This window comes from Nylanderia fulva, unplaced genomic scaffold (genome assembly GCF_048542155.1).
Source record: "Nylanderia fulva isolate GAGA-0341 unplaced genomic scaffold, ASM4854215v1 Scaffold3, whole genome shotgun sequence".
Classification (NCBI taxonomy): Eukaryota; Metazoa; Arthropoda; class Insecta; order Hymenoptera; family Formicidae; genus Nylanderia; species Nylanderia fulva.
In genome coordinates, this window is record NW_028190368.1 from 3,519,568 (window position 1) to 3,539,194 (window position 19,627).

General features: G+C 30.8%; 1 protein-coding gene across 1 annotated transcript in view; it reads right to left on the reverse strand.

Annotated features, from left to right (window-relative positions):
* Positions 1–17,950, reverse strand: part of LOC114929154 (junctional adhesion molecule B-like) — a 102,319-nt gene extending 84,369 nt beyond the window's left edge. The window contains exon 1 of the mRNA XM_029300579.1: positions 17,693–17,950. The gene's annotated coding sequence lies outside the window, so the exon portion shown is untranslated. The remainder of the gene's footprint in view (positions 1–17,692) is intronic.
* Positions 17,951–19,627: the final 1,677 nt, after the last annotated feature.

The following is a 19,627-nucleotide window of genomic DNA, read 5'->3' on the forward strand; positions in this document are numbered from 1 at the left end:
TATAATTAAAATATTTTGCTCAGACACAAATTTAAATTGAGAAACAAGTATAGCGTTGCGTTACAATTTCGAGATCCTAATCAGATCTGTCTGATGACATACGTGTTACGACTACGTGAGCAGAGTGGAACAGATGCGCAGAATATGTTTCCGATTTCCACAGAAAATCTGTACATACCTGGAGTACATACTTATTACTTTCTATACATAACAGTATTTATTATTGGGTTGTTGACATGAAAATTCTCGCAATATCGAGGCCGAGAGATGCATATAAGCGTGAATTTTTATACTTATTGTTAGTTACACAATTTCTGGAATCCGATAATTATACAATATTTCATGATATATTATTATTATTATTATTACAATATTTATAATGAAGCATTTCATATTGAGAAACATTTCGATTTAATTAATTTTTTCTTACATTCATTAATTTAATTGTATGCGCGGCAATTAGTTTTGTGTTTATCTTATCTGTCTATCTGATACTACCCGAGCAAATATATATTTATTACACGATGCGAAACTCGCTAACGAAAATTTACAACGTGTTGAATGAATTTTCAATAGTCGCGTCCCAAACCCCGAAACTCGGCGTAATGGCCGTTTGATAATCACGCGCGAACGATCGCAATAAAATCGTTTCGATTTTACGAGGGCGTATAAATGTTAAGTTACGTTTCCATCGGCGCGATTTATCTCGATACAGCGCGGTTAGGCGCTAGTAGTAGAGCGGGAAATTAATTACTCGGCCGTTAATTCGACACATAGTTAGCGGCTAGAATCCATCAGAACTGTAACTGCAATTACCGCATAAATTAACCGCGGGAGAGAGAGAGAGCGAGACCTTGCGGATTGCAGACGCTTCGGATGATACACGGTTAAGCAACCGTGCAATCCGTGAAAATGAATTTCTTCGGGAATTCCATTGTGCTCGATATGGTCGTAATTTTCCATTCGACAATGGAGGCACGCCGAGAGGGACGAACTTGCGGCGGAGAATTAGAATACAGTGTAATTCGCATTAGCAATAAAGTGCGGGAGAGGATGCACTCGAAGTTCCCCGTGTGTAAATTTCCAAGTTTATGTGCGAACGCCAGCTCTCGAAATTAATTCCACGTATGGCGAATGTAATTATATATGATACGAATAAATTTTATTATATTTGAATCGTGCGCGAGAATTGTAAGAACACTAATATTATATATTTAAAGCGGAAAATTCTCGTGAAGTAATTTAATGATTAATTCGAGTAAATCTTGCTGAAAATGCATGTGCAAGGTTCATTTCCCATTATTGTGTGCATTGACTTTACGCGCGGAAATTTTATTCGGCGTATAATAAAATGCGAGAGCGCGGAATTATTAAAAAAAACTGCTCGCTAGATAGGAATAATACGACAGGAGATAATCGAGTCGCGGAGTTCGTCGATTTGCGCAATATTTGCTCGTACATTTTTCGTGCAAAAATATTTTTTAGAACGCGGGAATCGCGAGATGCGACCTACGGCTTTTGCCATAACAATTATATCCACTTTACTTCTGCCGCACCTGAATTTAATTTACATAAAGAAAATATAAAAGTTTATCAAAACTCTCGCGTCTACGTTGGTACGTCATGATGTAACGTTTACATCACATTATGCTCGGACATTATTTGTCTCTCGTGGCGTCGGCGCGTGTGTCGGCCCGGCCAGTAATTAATACCGGCTATTTTTTTCACGCGAAACATCACGCAGCGTAAAAAAAAAAAAAAAAAAAAAAAAAAAAAAACGCGCGTTGAATGGGAATATCTCAGCCGGCAGTTCTGTCGGCAATAACGATGTTTTATACCGTCGGGTTGTGAAAAAAGACTGTCACGGCCGCACGCGCGGCTACGAAAAATATATTTTTCTCGTTTCTGGGCGGCTGCAAATGAGATAAAAAATCTTTTTTTACGAGTGCGTTATGTACATACAACGGGCATGGCACAAGTATTGTTCTTAGCATAATAAACAACAACTCCAGTCGCGCCTGATCATGCGCGCGATATGAATTAACATATTTTTTTCGTCGGTGCATATTATTCGCGCATTGTTGTTTTCGCCTTTTTTATATATAATATATCAGGATGCCAAGCTACGAGGAAATGCATTGCGAACCATTTAGATGGAGTATGATTAATATCGTAATAAGCATGTTATATGTATATACCAGACGACTGTTCAATGTTCTATCTTTTTTATTCCGACTACTTAAGCTGCTTTCTTTATGTTAAAATGACGAAATAAGATATTAATTAGGCATATTGATATAGTATAATTTCTTCCTGCTATCTTTATTGATTGAAGCTTGTTTTAAATGATTAATTCATAATAAAATGCGAAACGAAATACTATCTCTTTGTCTTATCTTACAATTAATGTAAAACATTTAGAAAGATTGAGAAAATATGATACGATTAATCAGTTATTAATAGAATTTCATCATGATTTATAAATTGTACCAAGTGAGCTTTAATAACTAAGTGTATCGATTATTGTATGAATTCTGATTCATATATATTTTCTATAAGGGTCTTTGTATTACAAGTTATAAATGCTTACAATTGATTTAATCTGATAAACCAAAGAAATTTAAATTTTAAAATTATGAAAGTACGCATTATGTCTTAATGTTAAACATGATCATAATCAGTCCTTGTACCGTAGTTGCAGATATATAGCATAATTATATCCAAATTGTATCGCATATAAGACATTTTGGATTCCTATCGCAAAAAATGTGTAAATAGTTCTTAGTATGGATATTGCAAAGTAGCATATAATTATTAGAATGACAAGACGGAAGAGGATAATGGCATGAAGAAAAAAAAGCTGAGAAAATAATGAATCTTGACGAAGGAAGTAAGGACAATGGCGGATAACGAAACGGAAAATGAGAGAAGAGAGAGAGAGAGAGAGAGTAGAAACGGAAGTGAATGGTACGATATCTCAAGACGCTTTACTTAAGCTGCCTTTCGCCTTCGGGTTGTTAAAACGATTTAATGCACATTCACGGTGCAGAAAATAGACTCCCGATGGCCATGGAGAATAACTTCTTAACGAGACGATTTATATTAAGCCGCGACGTATTGCCGTCCGATATAAATGTCATTGCATCACTGTATTATGCATCTTATCGAATTGCGATTGAGCAAGTTGGAATGCAATGTTAAGCTTTCAATGTGCTTTTACTTGGCGTCACATTTACTGCTTGCTTGAAAGATTTGATTCTACTTAAGTCTAGATAATGGAAGACATTAAATATTTCAACGTTTCCAAAATGAAATTTTCAACGCGTCGACAATTAAATATTTCAACTAATTCTGAACTGTATAATTAAAAGTTTCGCGGAAATCAAGTTTTTTCTTAATTTGTAATAAATTATAAGTCTCTTCGAGACCTTCGCTAAAAAAGCTTGATTAATTATTATTTGCCGTAGTATGTGTATAAATTAAGAAAAGTGTGAATAAAAAAATACATCATAAATATGTATATGTAATAAACGTATCTCGTAAGTATTATATTATTTTTCTATTCAAGTAGTATAATTTTTATGGGAAATAATATAACTCGAATAATATAACTCGCCGAATAACCATTCCACATCTATTCCAATAACGTTCTTCGAAAAATACAAGTTTTCAAACCCGAGAAAAATACACGAATATTTGTTTAAATAAAATATGTATACAGTAGACCCTGCGTCTATATAACGTAGAGGCTATTTTCTACGTTTTACGATACTCATGAGTTGCACAAAAATATATTGTTTATTATGTGTATGAAAGAAACATATTTTCTTAAAATTTAAATTTTACCTATTTACATTTATACGAAGCCTATTTTTTACTACATTATATGTATGAAGTAAGCTCTATACAAAAGTTTAGTGTACGTACATATTTATAATGCTAAATATTAAAATAATTAACACACAATTTAATAAAATAAAAATATTTATCTAAATGGATATTTATAAGAAATATAAACTACGCGGAATAAATAGAATAAGTAAAATTTAATGTAAAAAGTATTTAAATATTTTTGTATATAAATATTGTCGTATAATAAAGAGAAATAATAATTTCTAATGAAGAATACATATTGATATATTTATTTTTGATTTGTATAAAATCAACTGAATATTTTAAATCGAATTTTAGTTAACATATAAATAAAAAACTGTTACAACTTTATATAATTTAGTAAAAGAGAAATATATCATGTAACTATTTTCGAATATGTCAATTTTAAGTATTTTATTTATTTTTTGATATTAATTGTTATTTTAACAATTTGTCTCTTTTTTTCCTATCTATACTTGCTGTTCTTACACGGATTACATACTTTGAAAGCACTCATGATCGCGGCCAGCCGAAATAAAGCGCATGAAACACATGCACCTCTGTTGCGGACGCAAACCCATGAGCGGTTGGATTTCGCGTGTGAAAGCGACGAGAAGCGGGCTTGGAGTTCAATGGCTCATATCAAAAGTTATTCACAGCCGAAAAACTCACACGAATGCGAACAGAATACAACAGTAGCTACACGATTGACTTCTGTACCGAGCTGCAAGCGAGAATCAAAATAGCGAGGCATTTTTCGATTTTAAAATATTGAATTTTTGATATTTTCGTTGTATTTATAGTTTGCTTGATATTTTTGTTTCGCGAGATGCAAAATTGAGGATGTAATATTTTTAAAAGTGAGAGAAAAAAATTTTCTTTCTATCTATTGGCGGAAACTAAATTATGCTTTTGGAAGATTCAGAATTAAAAGTTGGGATAGATATAGAAATTTTTATTTTTCAATAATTGAATCAAAGTTTGCTAAATATTAAGAAACACACTTTCTATAGCTTTGTGGCGCTCAGTTTGTACACAATTTTTTATAGTGTACACTAAAAAAATATTTATTTTCATATTGCTAATCAATCATTTATTTAAATTAAATAAATATTTATTTGTTTTGAAAAGGATTTTCTTATATCAAATAAATATTTTTCACATTAAATTAATATTATTCCTAGACAGCACAGAATATTTATAAAATATTTATAGAATATTTTTATAATAATTATTTTAATATTGTATAAATATTTATTATAAATATATTTTATAAATGTTTTTCGATTCAATAGATCATAAATATTATATATATATATTTATTAAATTATTATAATATTAAAATTATAATTATTTTTATGTAACTTTTAATAGATTTACTTGAAAAAGGCTGCAATGACAGCCGAAACGTTGTATTTTAACTAATTATTTATAATAAATGATTGCCAGTTTGATCGACTTTTATCATTGATGAAAGATTTTGAACAAATTTTTGTTCAGTGTATAGACTCGCAAATAATTTACTTTTCCAGCTTGCGGTTAGTATGAATTTTCAGACTGATGATATCATGGCTTCTGTGGCAGCGACAATCTTCGCGGGCGCGAATAAAATTGCGACTACTATCAAGCATGCGCCGTAATTTTTGGCCCGGCACGGCAGACGAAAAGTCCCGAGAGGCAAATACCGGAATACGGTAGCACTTTTGGGCGGTGTTCCCAGGTGCTAACCGCGAAATTAACCGAAACTCATCCCCGGGCTATGCTAATGGCCTTCCTGGTTAACTCGCTTCTCGAGACACCCCCGAGTTTCACCCTCGGAACTTTGCTTTCTGCGAAAACCACTCTCTTTTGATCGGATAAGACATCATCTGGTTCATTGAAATATCATCACGTGTATGCACTTTATCTCTCTCTCTCTCTCTCTCTCTCTCTCTCTGCCACTTTGTATAAAATTTACGAGTATATCAACTACTTTGTAGGATCTGCTAGGATGGAAATGAAATGCTGAAGTCATCATGGTGACGCATATGAATCATTGTAAAAACTCTCCATTGTTCGCCCTGCGATATTTTCCCTCTACGTTTTTCCTTCATTTATCAAATCGAATCGTGCGAGAGTTCTTTAGAATTTCCAATATCCGTACTATTTTTGAATCCGCAATTCCGATATTCGATACGGGGAAACTGCTACGCGTGGAGATTATTTTTTGCCGGAGAACTTAATATAGATACAGAACTCTTAACAGTAACGAGAAATATACGCGTGAATATAATCCACCGATAGTGAAAAGCGGCGCATATTGCGACAGCGAAAAATAAAGATACATTTTTATGCGTGTTGAAAAAATACAAACAGTTTCAGCATTTTTGCCTCTGCCGTGAACTAAATTAAATATTTACTATGATGACAATTTCGGAAAATATAATCTAGTGCAGTCCTACTCTCTTTTGTGCGCATCAATATTGAAATTATTTTGAAACAATATACTCTTAAATTAATTTGTCGTTATTTAATTTATCAATATTATTTGATTTTTATAAAACACGGTTATAAATGTTATCTATTAATCGTGTGGCTTAATTAACAACAATTTTTGACTATATTTTAACAATTTTAATTAAATTGCCGACAAGTTCGATTTTCTCTTTAGTCTATTTATATTTTTCGTTTATTAAATGGTATTAGCTTTTACATCCAGTTGTTTGTTTTGAAGCAACGATTTTTTGCGTTAATCCGATTATATTTTCCGTCTAGTTTCATTCACCTGACGTTACTGTACATTGAAAGAAGATACCGGGCTATTTCGTAAGCTCGAGTGGTCATCACCGAAAATCCTGCTGGCAAATAACCCAATTCAGCGTTACAGCCAGTTTCATTCTAGTTTTATGTCATGATTAATTCTATATATGTTTTTGTCTTGTGAATTGGGATCTGACGTACAATATTGTACATTTCTCAAAAAGACTTACAAAATAAATTGAATGGAAATAAATGATTCGTCATACAAAGTACATCCTTTATAAGAGAGAATTCTCTTATATTTAATTTCTGTTAGTAAAATAAATATTATCTATACTTTTAGGAGAAAATAGATGTTTATTGGCTTCATATTATTAGTAAATATTAATAATAAAAGTCACTTTTTAATAAATAATCCTTCATAATTGTGACATAAAACTTTCTTCATAATAAATAAATGAGTATTGTAAAAGTATATTATGAATATAGACTTCCCATAAAGCACTAAATATAATTGATTTAAATTAACAATCAAACAAACAATGTGCTATTTTTATTGTATGTGTCCATCTAGGATGTGCGTTTCAAGATTTTATATCGATTTTCAAGAAGAGATTTTTCGATAGACTATAAAGATTACAAAATAACAGTGGGAGAATATTGACAATGACATTATCTCGAAATTAAATCGTTCTAAGCCAGATAGATACACTTTTATCGACATGCCGTTTCGTTATCGCGCTTGTGGCATGAATTGTCTGACTATAGAGAATGCGATTCTCTTTCACTGCAGCCGCTCTTTATGATAATCACATGGCCTCTCTTAATACGGATCGCCGGTAGGGGATGGAGTTGTGATTTTGTGTGTGTATGTGTGCGTGTATGCATGCACGTGGTCTTTAGGGCTTTTGTGCTCTCATGTAATAGATGGGTCAAATTGATAAGTCCTATTTGCATGCCCAACGTATGTATGTATGTGTCGTCATCAGGAAGATTATAAGCGATAGCAACATGGTTATTTCGTTTATCCTTTTTAATCGAAATATTATATTTATTGATACGCATGTACACAAATAGTATTTAAATATAAAATTTTATAATTTCGCATGACGGCGAGTGCAAAATTATTAAGATTATCGAAATCAAAATGAAATTTAGCGGCTATAAGTAGGATAAATAAAATATGCGATAAGTTTTGCAATAAAATATCGAGTCTGTGTATATTACTCGCGCCGTATTAATACTACATTCACATACCATAGAACCAATCCGATATTGTATATTGAATTTCTCTACATTTTAAATAATACGCGCGTTCGGTTTATAAGCTGTTATGTAATAAAAATAAAAATATCGCGAATATTACAAAAACAGATAAGCCATTCGAAATAAAATTGTTTTCCTGATATATCAAACTATATATTTTATTTACGCGGTGATGCTCACTATTATTGAAAATATAGATTAGGTGATGCAAATCCTTTTGTTTATAAAGCGATCTACAGATCCATTGGTTTCATTCTATGTTTAATTGAAAATGGAAGAAAAACTGTTTAGGCAATCGTAAAAAATTATATTTTTTAAGTCTTAAGTTAGCAGCTTTTTATTTTTCGATACATCTATGTTATTCAATAAATAATTGAATTAGAAAAATTGTTTTAAACTCCAAAAGTTTACAGTTTGGTAAACTACAAAAATACACTCCTCAAAATAATTGAGGGATAAAAAAAATTCTCCAAAAAATAGGCAAATTTTAAATAGTTGTAACTTGGTTTCGAAAAATAATAATTTAAATTTAAAAAAAGAGTTTTAAAGCTTGAAATCTCTACTTTCAAAAAGTCATAGTTTTTTCATTTTCTTCAATTCTATGTAGACATGTTGCATACACAAGATAATTTGAAAAAAAAATTTCACGTTAAAACCTGAAATTTTCTCTGCAAAATTGTTTTTTAAAATTTAAATTTCGATTTTTCCTTAGCAAGTTATTGCAAATTGAAGAGAAAATGCCATTTTTACTTTAATCGTTTATAACTCCGTTAAAAATTATTGTACAGCAATTTTAAGAATGCATTCTTGAAGCTGAATCTTTGCTTTATATGATATTGAGACTGAATTTTTTTTAACTCATGAACTTTTTACAAATCGGTGAAAATAAGGAAGAAATTCGCAAGTTTTCTCCTTTTTGTTTAAACTTTGAAAAAAATTACGTAAAGTAACTAAAAAAATTTTATCGATAAAAATTTGTGTACCTCTTATTACTTCCAACTTGGCAAAAAATCACAGATTTGCTGTGATAATTTCTTTATAATTATCCATATGTTTAAAATGATCGATATGTATTGTACAACATGTTAAAAAAATCTTGATTTACTTTGATAAAAAGTTTGAGAAAAAACTTTGAGAAAACTTGCGAATTTCTTCGTTGTTTTAACCTATTTGTAAAAAGTTTACGAGTTCAAAATAATTCAGTCTCTACATTATGTTATAGAGCAAAGATTCAGCTTTAAGAATCCATTCTTAAAATTGCTATACGATGATTTTTAACGGAGTTATAAACGATTAAAGTGAAAATGACATTTTCTCTTCAATTTACGATAACTTGATAAGCAAAGATCGAAATTTAATTTTTAAAAAACGATTTTGCACGGAAAACTTCAGGCTTTAACGTGAAAATGTCAGAAAATTTTTTCAAATCTTTTTGTGTGTGCAAAATGTCTACAAAGTGAGAAAAAATTTTCCATTTTGTTATGTTTGTCGTTTTCTGTATGTAAAAAAATATCAGAATTGAAGAGAATGAAAAAGCTATGATCTTTCGAAAGTAGATATTTCAAGCTTTAAAATCCTTTTTTAAAATTTGAATTATCATTTTTTGAAACAAAGTTACAGTATTTCAAATTTGTTGATTTTTTTGGATAATTTCTTTTTGATCCCTTAATTATTTTGAGTAGTGTATAATGTATCAGTATTAGTTTGAATTTATTACAACAAATCAAATCTTAAAAATATAATTTTTACGATAGATGTTCTCACGATAAAAAAGTTATCGAAAAAACAAACCAAGGGGCAGAAAGTAGGAACTCTATCGTATTCATTTCAATTCGGTCACTCGAGAAACTCGGAAGACAAGATCAGCGGTCATCAATAAGATCTGATAAGATAAGAATATCGAAATTCTCGGTTGGTCCCCGAAGTGTCCTCGGACACTTCCATAGTATCGAAGGACTGTGATGCAAAGACCGCGTGCAAGAAACGATCTCGGTTATTTCGCGCGCGACGAAAGCTGTAGGAGAGCTCAAGAGGAAATGGAATATTCTATTTGGCGGGATATTGGACAAACGAGAAGCCGTTCGGCGAGAATGATGGCGAGATGTCCGTTGGAAACTTGACTGCAATGCCTTCTCGGTGTAATAGTTACAGACGCGCATATGGCGGGTGGACAAGTTGGGACCTGGGCTTAGACTTTCCATCGAGGGTACGAGATGGCTGACAGCTGACTCGAAAATGACAGTTTGCGAGTAAATTGACATGGATAAACGTAGGAAAGTTTCGCGCGATATTGATTGTAATCCGGCGGAAGGCATAAACTTAAAACCAATAAGTTTGCTAAAAAAATTTTTATCGATAAATCAATTTTCCTCCAATAAATTTTTTATCCTTGTGATTTTTATTATATATCTCAACGATACATAGTCTGGCATAGTGTTTTATATTTTTTCTCTTTGTACACACCACTCGCGTAAATGTATCCTCTGTCTAAATAGCATGTGTTTTAAAAATAAATTCCAACAAAAATTATAATGCGCGATTAACGAATTACTGCTGCGAACTTCGCGCTATTTCATACAGCACGCGGATTCATTTCTATGTGCAACTTCCCTGGTAATTAGATTTGCAGAGATACTGCTGCGAAATTCTGTACGTTAATCATATTAACAGATACAGTACCGGATTAAAATTCATCTTGAGCAACAGCTGGAACAGTAAAAAGTTGTCGACAGGGCCAAGAAGCCTTGCGAGACGGAGGAAATGGAATATTCTATTTCGTGGGATAAATGAGCACAAGATCTTTTATGAAAGACAATATAACCAGTAAATGGCATTCGCAGGTGTTCTATAATAAATGTGTAAGTTGGTTGTAGAAACGAACGTAAAAGTTTAAGTTTTGCATGCAATCACGATAATATCAAGGAAAGTGTTACATCATTTTATATTTGGGATATTAGAAACGAGTGTCGATTAAAGTTTTGCGTGGAAATTTATATTTTATTTTTTTCGATATTTCTTCATTTCAGATTAAAAATTTTTTATCCCAGAATTTTATGACATGTAATATAATAGAACTTTAACCCGAAAAAAACGCATGACGCGTGTACAGTTAATAAAATTCATTTTTAAAAATGAATAAAATGTTCTAAAATCTTTTTATTTTTTATTTTTATGTGCTGCAATTTAAAAATTGCACAAAATTATCTCCGCACCACGACGGAAATTGTTTTACGATAATTGTGTGCATAATAGAGACACTTAACTTTATTGTATAATTAAATTCCAGAGCGACCGCGAGCTTTTCTGCGGATTCAAACATTATACAAAATGTTTTAAAGACATTTTCAAGAGTATTTCGGAAGTAATAAAAGAAGCAGTCGAAGTCAAAAGCTGAGAATCTGATAGAATATTCTACTTTGTGAGTAAATATTCTACTTTGAGGACGCGATGCGACGCGATAGCTGAGGATGTCTGCAACACGCGTTGCATAGCGTTGCATAGCTGCTGCACAAGTAAAGAATCCACGCCGCGCGTAATTGTGCCGTTATTGTGGTTGCAACGCGCTTCCAAAAGTGGCGTGAATAGAATGAAGTTTCGCTCATCATAGTTTACCACTCTATGAGGTGAGCTGATTTTCATCCGAAGGAATATCGCGAGACACCGAAGATTAAGTTTCGGATTCAGCAACGGAGAAATTTTCGCAACGTTTTCGCAAAATTTTGCAGTCCTTTGCTGCAAGTTCGAATAATAATCTACGTAAGTTTCTATATTATTGTAAATAGCGAAGCGAAGTTTCTTTCACGCAACAAAGACACGTATTTTCTTATGATTTAATTTCATATAATCGAGAGATAAAATATAAAATATCCTCAGGTGATTTTCAGTAATTATTTAATGAGGTACTCAAGAAGAGGAAGAGAATTTATAATTGGAAAAATAAAATTTCTCGTTGAAGATTTTCCGAAAAAGTCATTCGGAATGAAATCTAGATTTCCTGCTAGAATAAATGTTTTGTTTAAGATCGGATCTCTTGTGTATTTTACAAAGAATAACTACTAACGAAAGTCCAATAGCAAATATTTGTTCGAAGTATTGCGATGGTTTGTGTAACGGATAACGACGGACATGTAGATAATGGGTCTGCTCGCAGAATCGATGTTACTGTGAATACGTTGTCAGCTCTATTTCCGTCTCTTTTATTCAATTCTTCCGGTTTTACATAGTATATACAGTCTTTCAGAATTGTATACTTGATACAAAAAACACATGTTATAAAAGAATGTCATTCGTACAGATCTTCTTTTCTTCGAGAGAGGCATGGAAAAAGTATACGTACAAACAAAACACGAACCTACCGATTTTATGTTAAAAACGAAAAAAATTTTAATTAAAAAATTTTTAATTAATCATTTTTTTGTTTTAATAAAATTGATAGGTTCGTTCTTTATTTCTATATGTACTTTAATTTCGTGAAAGAACATTTATTATTCCATTGAACCAATAAAAAGAAAAGAGTGCGCAAAAATCATTTTTTATCAATAAAACAAGACGTTTAGGATTCCCTTAATGCATCTTCGAGATTACGGGGGAATATTATCGCGACAACGGTATCGACAATTTCCAAAAGAGATCGTCGCTATTACGTTGTGCAGAATGTCTGCACAACGCGGAACATATGAACGCTATTAAACGCTCTCTCCCGAAAACGTAACTCTCCCGGTTGCATTAAATTCGCCACGGTTCGAGACGCATTCGCCTCGTTCGCAGCATCCGTCGCTTCAATTCAATCCCTTTGTCTTAAGGTAAAACGCGTACATAGGCATGCTGCTGCATTCCGTGTTCGCGTAATAGCGCGGAATAACGCCGCCGGGCGAGAGATGGCTCTTAACGACTTTGGATGATGCTAGACGAAGATAGAGAATATTTCGCGAACGGTTTCGCAAATGGTCGAGGCCGACCATTGCAGAGGGAAAAAAAGAAGGGCGGATCTCTCTTTCTTCCTCAAGCATTCGCGATCCGCAAATGTCGAGATGTCGGAAGAGAGAGACTGTGCGGGCTCGGCTTTTTACGAGTTTTCCCATCCTATGTAACTCGCATTTCTTTCCGAAATGGGGTTTTGGGATAAGGCAAAGCCCTCCGATTCGCCGCTAGGTTTTATTCAAATTCTCGTCGCCCTTAAGCACCAGCTGCGCGCGCGCGCTCGGCTGATTCGGAGGAAAAAAGTTACGCCAAGATCTGCGGAATCGCGTGACCGTGCACTGTTTTGCCGTTGCGGGATCGAGTATTCGAAGCTTTTCACTGGGAATGGTGATAAAGTTCCTTCTACCCTTCCTAATGGAAGAACCAAGGAGATCTTTGTGAAATTCGCGTAGTCGGAAATAAGGGATTAAACGATGGAAAGATTTATACTTTGTGCATTCTTATATAAGCTTCGAATATCTAAATATTTACTCCGATAATATTTTTTATATTTATGTCGTTTAATTAAATAATTTAGCTTTAATATTTATGCGAAAAGATATCGTACATTATATTATATTTACACGTATATCGGAATAATATAGTTTATATAATATACGTAATGATTATACGAGTATACGTAATATAAATCGAACCTTTCAGTAAATAATAAATAAATACAAACTGTTGATTATTAAGGATATATTTGTACTTATATAAGTAAATAATTTATAATTAACATCTCTCTCTCTCTATTTTGCATTATTTGTTTGTATAGTATGTATATATTTGACAGAAAAAATATATACATGTAAGAAAAAAAGCAAATTTGAGTTTTCTTTTTCCTATTTTTCAGACAATGTAAGAAATATTCTATTAAAAAATAAACATTTTTTGTTATATCTTCAAAGATGAATTAAGATTAATAAAAGTATAAAATTGCACGATAAAAGTATTTTATTTTTTATTGCAATAAGTTAATAAAATTATATTCACATTTTTATTGAATTGTTTAATTACTTTTATTATTACATTTATAATTAAAATATGCTATGATACTTCGGTAATATATCCTGGAAACGTACAGCTGTCGAAGATTAAAGATATTCATTGATAATTAATGAAAAGATAAGAGCAGCGTTTACTACAAAAGTTGGGAGAATTTTACCTCTTCTTCGCTCCACAGTTTATAGAATAGAAATCTGGTCACGTATAGGGTGTCAGACCGACGTTATTAAATTGAACGAGTAGACTGGCGTGAATATATTTTCTGGTTTCTCTTTATGCAGTTGAATAAAAAAAGTGCCGCGTAGCGGACACTTTTCAACTCTTTTTTAGAGAATGTCTTTAACTGTCTGTTTTGGTCTTCTTCACAAAAGCTTCTTTATATCTATATATTATTGCTATTTATTTTAATGAAAGAGTAAAAATTTATGAGATAAATATATGAACCTACGTAATTCTTTGATTAATTGAGAGATAAATAGAAAGAGATATTTAAAAAAACCACTAATATATAATTAAACGTCAAGAACTAAGTATATATTTATATAATATATAAATAAATAAATAAATGATAATGCATTTTTAGTCTTCTTTTTTTGTGATAATATATTCTAACACTTTTTATTTTTTATGAATTTATCGTATCTATGTGACACAATAATGCTAAATGTTTTTTGAGCGCAATCAGATAACGATAAATCGCCGTGTCATGGAAATCGAGTTTCCGGAGGAGATGAGTTAGTTTTAATGTCTTATTCGTGACTAATACTCTTACGATTGCATGTAAGCTAATTTAATTCATAATTGGAGCACATCATCTCTAAGAATATTTGAAAAATCTTTTTCATGTTTTATTATTATTAAATAAAATTATTTTAAAAAATAAACACAAGACTGCAACTTTATATTTAATGGTACAAAGAGTTTTAGATTTTATTTTAGCAATTTATTTTCTTTTGATATTTAAAATTGATTAAAAAAAATTTTATTATAAGTATTAAATATTTTTTGTATTCTCTTTTAAATTATAAATCTATTAAAAGAGAAACAGAGACAGAGAAAGAAGTAATTGTTTACTTTAAAATTAAATAAAAAATACGATTAATTATATTCATAATTGTTTGCAGCTCTAAAGTTAATTTTCAAGAAAATCTTAATAGCTATGATTTGAAATTGATTATTTTAAGGAATTAACTTTTCAAGTTGGTCGAATAATTTGTAGATAAAATTTATCGACAAATTTTTGTCAAGAATTGAAACTCTTGTACACAATATAAATTTAAAATTTTTTCTCTAATTTATCTATTAAGTAAATATTGACACGCAACAGCGCATGCTTAGAAAAGATTTAAAAATTTTTTAAAATATGATTATATCTAATCAATTTGTTTATTTTTAAATTTTATCGGTTCTTTCCACAATATTTTAATTATCGCGAATGAAGTGACCATGTCACTATAGTTCCGTAGTTTTCGGTAGCTGACTATAAAGTTCGTGTTAGCACGTAATTGCGGTGTCGTAACAAGTCTAACGAAGTACATGGCAAGCAAAACAAATACAAACCAGCACACACAGGAAGTTGCTCTGTGCTTTAACTAATTACGGATAGGAAATTAATCCTTTAAAAGCTTCTTTAGTCCTTTTAGAGCCTAAATGTCTTCGCGTAGTTTTCTTACTAAGTTTACTAATTGTAATTTAATATATTTTAATTTATCGTGAAATTATTATTTACTTATTTACGTTTCACGTCTAATAAATTTTATATTGTATATAATTGTGTATAAATACTTATGTTATTATTATAAATAATTGTAAAGAGAGAGAGAGAGAGAGAGCAACAAAAATTGGTTAATTAACTATTAAAAATATATCGCATATAAATATTCATTGTGTAATTTTTATTTTCCATTTGTGAGTAAATATTCAAAGTACTAAGTAAAAATTTACAGAGTTCTGTAATAATTTATTTTTTTTTGTATATATGTGTGATAACAAAAAGTATATATTAATAAACAAAAATAATTTGCAACATCAGATTAATGTCAATAAAAATGTCAATGGAAAATATTGAAAAAAGGTCTAAGTTGATAAAAAATCGTAATTGCTATATTAATAAAATTTATAATAGAAATGGCATAAAGTTCGTATATTAAATTCAGAGAGTTTTACGTTTATTTCCTGGTAAATAGCAGTTGTATAACACAAATGTTGATAGGAATATTCAGATTTGTTAGTTGCGAGTGATGGAAATAAACTTCCTTGAGAAGCGGTGAATTTATTTAGAATTATACCGAGCGCAGTAGTTACACCGCGTCGGTGGTCAGACGTATTTCACAGCAGGCAGTAGTTGCCGTTACCGCAATTCATACACTAGGAAATCGAGTGAACCGATTAGAATCTAGATATGGTCGACACCCGCGGCGACACAATACAGTAAGCAGGGCTCAATACTGTGCGATCTTTATCTAAATTACGAATTTTGACGATATTTCCTGCGATGTAGAACAATTTCAATTTACGATACCAAAACTAAATTTACAACGGGATTTGAAACGGTCGCATTGTTGAATAAATCATATATACGTTTATGTATATATACATTTTTTATTGTATCTATCTTGTATAACAAAATAAAATTTTTATTATTTTTTTCCAATAATTGTTAAGTTTCATAATACTTAGTATATAACGTTAATTTCTGTTGTAATCTATTTTATAGGATTTACCGATCTTAATCTGCCATTGAATTAATTGGTCATTGAAAACTCATTAGCTTTATTTTATTAATAGAAAAACAAGAATTTATGCATGCTTGGAAAGAGAAAGAAAGAATTAATATCTTGCAACATTAATAAATAAAACATTATCAATATTGATTATTGTAAATGACGTAAATTGATAATGAAGCGCTATTTTCGTTTTGCATCATCACAATTCTCGTGTTCCATAATTTCTATCTGGCCGGTCATAGCAATGTTATATTATATAAATATATAGATCACGCGCAACGCGTGACATATACGTAAATACACATATTAAAAGCATTACGGTAACAGTAAACAATACATATTCTGTTATGTTATAGTTATATTTGATAAAAGTAAATATAGTGTATTAAATATACACGGCGTTAATAGCAATGCAAAAACTGTTGCAAAAAATCTCTTACAAGGAAAAAAATTGAATTTTCTGTGTACAATTTATAGTGCACAAAGAGACTGTAAAATTTTTGCTAAATTAATTTTTTTAAAAATTTTTTAAAATTCAGATAAAATTATTTTTTCTTTCTTTCTTTTTACATCTTCTTAAGAGATCTTAAAGCTTTTAAAATTTCATTTTTTGTTTTTCTGTAAAATTGATGTATTAAAATATTATTAAATAAAAAAGTAGAATCACAAATTAATTTTTAATACCAATAAATATATACCTTAATTTTATTGAGGAAAGAGATCTTATTCTACACTTTTAAATTATGTATAATATTTTTTTTATTCATCGAACTTTCTCTCTTTCTCTTTCTTAGAATAGTAAATTAATTGTATAATATTAATTTAATTGTAATAGAAACTATATTAAGTATATTCCAACTATACGGTTTTTACAACTGGCTAATTTAATTTTCGACGTGATTGACGAAGTTAGACGTGTAATGTTTAGTAATGTTTTAAATAGATGTGTTTAAAATTTTAGTAATTTCTGAATATACAATACAAAATATATGTAGGAAAGAATTACATAACATAAAAATTTTGTAACAATATATATATATATATATATATATATATATATATATATATGTACTGCGTAATTTACGAAGAAATGATGTATATGAAAACTAATCAGTACTTACTTTGATACATAGTTTTCAACTGCAAACTGGACTGTCAGCTATGTTCAATCTTATCTATGACACCGCGCGAGTAAAAAAACATTCGTCCAATAGGAATCGCGACATTATCCGCTCGTTACGTTCGTTTCGTCGCGCAGACGGATCCTGTTATCGCATGTACGAAACGTCGATCCTCGTCGATAATTGGCGCGCGCAAAATGTGTACACCTACGTCACCGTTTTACAGTCCACGGCCGGCCCCGAACCCGCACGTTTCAGCTTCCGCCGACGACTGAGGGTCTCTCTTGGGCACGGCGCCTGCGCCCCTTTGCACCCATCTAGACGCTACGGCCCTGTCGCGCGCATTACGCCTTCGTGAATCCGGATGAGATGGTTACAGTGGGGTCAATCAGGAATACTGTGACATACGGGCTAAATACGTGAGGTAGTGCGAAGGAATTTCAACGATCGATTTAAAGGACATTGTTATTTATGACAAATCGCTGCCATGCGATTGTTTAACTGTAAAATGTAAAGTGTTTCCGAACTTGTGAAGGATACTGTATGCAATAAATAACAAATGTCAATTTATAAGACTGTTTTTTGTTATCACGATTAATAATATTTCAAATAATATATTGATAAAAAACATCCCATTAAGTTTATATTCTGTATGTTACGAATATCTAATTGAAGAATATTTTCTTAGAGAATTTTTCTCTTAAATTAAGAGGATTCTTTTGACAGATCTGTGCAGATTTTTTGTATAAATAAATCATAAAATAAACGTAAAATATTTAAACGACATTATTATTTATAACAGATTGCTGCCATGCAATTCTTTAACTGTAAAATGTAAGGTATGTTTCCAAACTTATAATTATAGTGTTTGGATGACAATTCTGTTGCGATTCTATATAGATTGTTTGACATATTTCACACCAAAAATCTACAAGTAGATCTTGTTATTTGGAGACAATTTTTTGTTAGCAAAAATATTGAAGCATCAATAATTTTCGAGATATAAGCGATTGAAGATAAAGGGTTTTTCACAATCTAAACTTTGTGGGAATAAAATATTAATAAAACCACATTCTCCAATTAATTTCAAGTAGAGTTTTTTTTAATATAATTTTAATTTAAGGTTTAGTTATAAAGATACATGATGGCAAAAATTGGGAACATTTAAAAAATATGGTATGGCTTTTCTCGACATTTTTGCTGAGGAAAAATCGTTTTCAAATAACGAGATCTACTTGTATATTCTAGGTGACTTTTTATGTCAGACACCTTGTATGCAATTGTTGTAACAATTAATTAATAAAAAATTATGATAAAATTAATCAATTCCAAATTATTAATTAACAGCCACTAGTATTCATTGAAATTATGGAAATCGTTGATCAAGTAATCATCATTAGAATTATAATGTAAAGAATTGTGTGATTGTTGCTTGTAAGAAATTATCAAATTAATTCTATTTGACACAAATGTATCACTTTATTCTATTAAGTAGAATATATACAGGATGTCCATGAAGTCTGTCTCCAATCCATATCAGCTCAAAATGATGAAAAACAGCAAAATATGTGTTTAATCATTTAGAGGAACTACTCTTTTAAAGGGATTGCCTATACGGATCTCAACTCAAAAATTTCAAATAAAATTTCCTATATTTTTCTATATCGTTTAAAAGGACATAAAAAATAATTTTTGGTGTAAAATGAAGGTTGATACATTGACCCGTTCAAGAGTTATTTAGGGTCAAAGTTCGAAAAAGACTAATTTCAATAAGTCATCTAAGTTTCAATTAAGACCATTTGAAAAATCCTAAAAAAAAAACTTTCGAGGTGTTAAAGTATTCATCTTTTAAGTTCTTTTTAAGTCCTATTCAAATCATAAAAAATTCAGTAAACTTAAGATAATTTTTAAATTTTTTAATTCGAAAAAGAAATC